Here is a 3,478-nt window from a genome sequence, read left to right on the forward strand (position 1 = left end):
TTTTCTGATACCATATTTACATAGATAAAAACCTCGAGCAAAAAAGGCTTATATGCAATTCCTCCTTAGAGGCTCGTTCCCATAAAGAATATTGGCCGCACAAAACATTACAAAGATGTCATTCCGCTTCAAAAAATAATGATGCAAGAAGTTTGGAAAGGCTCCTTCTGTGTTTGGCCGTCAACACTTCCTTGTGATTGTAGCTTGGTTTCCCATAGGAAGAGACTTGTGATGGAGAATTGCTTGATAGCAATGCCATACTTGGATACCCTTATATGGTGGAGAGAGAGAGAGAGAGAGAGAGAGAGAGATGTACAAATGCACAATGGAAGGTGTCTTATACAACCAAGTGTATGGAGAACTTGCAGGAATACTTCTTAGATACTATCCCATATTGCCCCCCCTTTAGCTCATGGGTGAAGTGAACAGTTTAGTAGATGACTTCTAGTGGAAAAGAAATGGGTAAACAAGGAAAAAAACTAACATGGTCTTTGCTAGATTCAAAGGTGATATGGATCGACATGATCAAAAGCAAACAATCCACACATCTCAAATGACGAAAAGAAGTTGCCATTTCTTAGAGAAAATTTAGTTAATTGAAAAGTTGTACCACACATGAGCTGAGCTTCAGGCTCAACATGTTGGCTGGACAATATTCTCTCTCGAGACCAAATCCTTAGCAAAAGAAATTAAAAAATCCCCCCACCATAACCACTTTTTTAAAACAATCTTGGATGCAATAGGAAGTATGCATAGGGTGGTATGGCCTCCTCCGCGGAGGCATGATCATTGTCTAAGATCTTTCTATGATGCCCTCCCATTGGTATCGAGCCATTCCGTTGAGGGGCGACAACTTCGATGAGAGAGAGGTCTTGGCTTGTCAGGATTCCGGTGCGTATGGTTTATGCAAACTTCATTACCAAGGATTTAGGACCTGCATCAGATGCAACCTCAACATGCGCTTTGACAGGATGCAAGAAAGTAACACTTTCAATAAGTGATGCAAAAGCCAGCATGCCATCTCTTGAAACACAACCTCCAGTAGGCCTAAGAGCCTTGCAATCTCAATGCAAGATGGAATCACCGTCACTGATAGGGGCATCTGTCCTTCTCGCCCATGTTGCTTGGCACGCTACTATTATTCTGCCTAGTCTGGGCAAAGCCGAGATGCTCAAGTGCGTGGGATGAGCCTTGGAAGCCCTTCTTGCAGTGTGTGCTTGTATGCCTAGACATGACACCCTTTGTTGGGCTAGAGTTGTTCTGCTCGAGAGATGGTAAACTTCACCGGTCATGCTCTCTGATGTGCTATCAAGCCTCTTTTTCTCTGAGCAATCCCGATTGGCATGTCTCAAAGCAACGAAATCCAATTCGTCATCAGCCACTGCTCATCACAGCAGACAAGTTTCAAAGCGTTTTGTGGGGCCATCGCAGAAGAGATTTGAGTTTGAAAATTTGGAAGGGGGTGCGCCAGGCCTCTGAGGCAGTGCAATACAGAGGCGACGCGCGCAGCCCCCGGGCAGCAAGCTGCCGGGAGGGGGCTGCCCCCGTGAGAAAAATTAGGTTAATATCATGTGGCCCGATGGACCACGTATCAGATATTAAACTGATAAGAACAGATACTACTTGATCTTAGCCAAAAGGCCGAGAAAGGTATGCGCTACCCAGCGTGCTCTCTCTGGCTTTTATACCTGCTCCGCCCCACGGCTTGCCCTGTGGGACTGATGCCACGCCGGCCTTATTGCATTGAGATAATTCCCTACTTTTGGAGTCGTGGGTGCATATACAAGCCACCAGAAAACTGCCTCTCTCCTAGTGCCGCGGCAAAAACACGTACCCGACGATCCTACGTGTGTTTACACATCATGATAATAGCCAAGAAGGAAGAATGATACTCAAAAGGTATGCGTGTCGCAATTTTCTATCTATACCTCATGGCTATCTAGTACACTAGTAGAGATGAAAACCATGCTCGTATGTACTTCTTCTTCCATCTCCATGCCCACTTGTGTTTGTGTGATTCTTCACTAGCGTCTTTAATGCTCTTGGTGGAGAGTGCACTAATGATACAACCCCACATTTCAATGCCGTAGCAAAATATAGGCATTAGCAGGTGTCAAAGAGATATTTCATGAGAAGCTAACATTTGATATTGACACATGTTTTCAAATGCACAATAGTAGGCTCAGTTCATGGCTTCAAAATGATGCATCGAACATTCACGGCATTTGTGCTTGGTATGGACATTAAGGCCAAGGTACTTGAAGCTGGCTCTTGATTATAGGCAATGCATGGTTGTGGCATGGTTTCTCCTTGTTAAACAGTTTTCGCAAGCATATCTTGGCAATCACGGCATGTGTGGTTGGTATGAGCATTTAAGACAAGGTACTTGAAGCTGGCTCTTGATTTATAGGCAATGCATGGTTTCTCCTTGTTAACAGTTTTCGCAAGCATATCTTGGCAATCACCATCAAACTTTTAATTCTTTTTTTCCTGCATATCCTCAAGAACCATATGCTCCAATTTGTCAATTTCAGTCCATTATTAAGACCTTCTAGCTTTATATCTTACAGATCCTCTACCGTGTAAGGGGCATCTACACTGCATTCGGTTGAGCTTATAGTTTTTCTAACAATGAAATATATATATCTTTGAGTGATTACCAAAATCTACTTTCTTTTCAAATTTTGCAAAATTTGACCGATGCATGTGCTTTCTCATGAACTTTGATACAATTGTAAACAATTCCCATCTTTTCTTTGGAGAAGCCCATCTCTCTCTCTCTCTCTCTCTCTCTCTCTCTCTCTCTCACTCACACACACCACACACACACACACACACACACACAGGTGGATATTTGATCCTTGATTTATTGGAAAACATACATTTTCAATTGTGCTTGATCTACAAAACTCCAATCCATAATTTATCGACCAAATATCTCAAAATTTTGAAAACAAAAAATCTCAATTTTGAGTTTAAGATCCAAACACACTTCCACTTAGCTTGGATATGGATACCTTGGAAACATAAACTCATGTTGTGGACTCTCACACCTTGCTTTGAATGGAATTACATCTGAAGAGGAACAATGAGTTGAATGTTGAACAAATTACAAGATTAATGAATTCAACCTTGAGAGTTGAGTTCAATCTAAGCTTTGAGGCTCAAAAATTGAGCTTGGGGTCTAGCTCAATATCTTACAAATCCTCTGCCATGTAAGGGGCCAATTTTTTAATTTCCCCATATATATATATATATATATGTATTGAATGTAAAGAGAGAAAGATATAGATGAGAGAGAACCAAATCATGACATCTACACTACATTCGTTTGAGCTTATAGTTTTTCTAACAATACAATACAAAAATCTTTGAGTAATTACCATAATTTACTTTCTTTTCAATTTTTGCAAAATTTAGCCGATACATGTGCTTTCTCATGAGTTGAGTTCAATCTAAGCTTTGAGGCTCAAAAATT

General features: G+C 41.3%; 1 non-coding gene and 1 pseudogene across 1 annotated transcript; one reads left to right on the forward strand and one right to left on the reverse strand.

Annotated features, from left to right (window-relative positions):
* Positions 1-308: 308 nt before the first annotated feature.
* On the forward strand, positions 309-1,617 carry LOC147451731 (uncharacterized; annotated as a pseudogene).
* On the reverse strand, positions 1,458-1,654 carry LOC147451732 (U2 spliceosomal RNA). The gene has a single exon (XR_015189072.1). It is a non-coding gene; the product is annotated as a U2 spliceosomal RNA (small nuclear RNA).
* Between the last annotated feature and the right edge of the window lie 1,824 nt (positions 1,655-3,478).

The sequence above is a fragment of the Adiantum capillus-veneris genome, chromosome 8 (assembly GCF_014529385.1).
Source record: "Adiantum capillus-veneris isolate H3 chromosome 8, ASM1452938v2, whole genome shotgun sequence".
In the NCBI taxonomy this organism is placed as follows: domain Eukaryota; kingdom Viridiplantae; phylum Streptophyta; class Polypodiopsida; order Polypodiales; family Pteridaceae; genus Adiantum; species Adiantum capillus-veneris.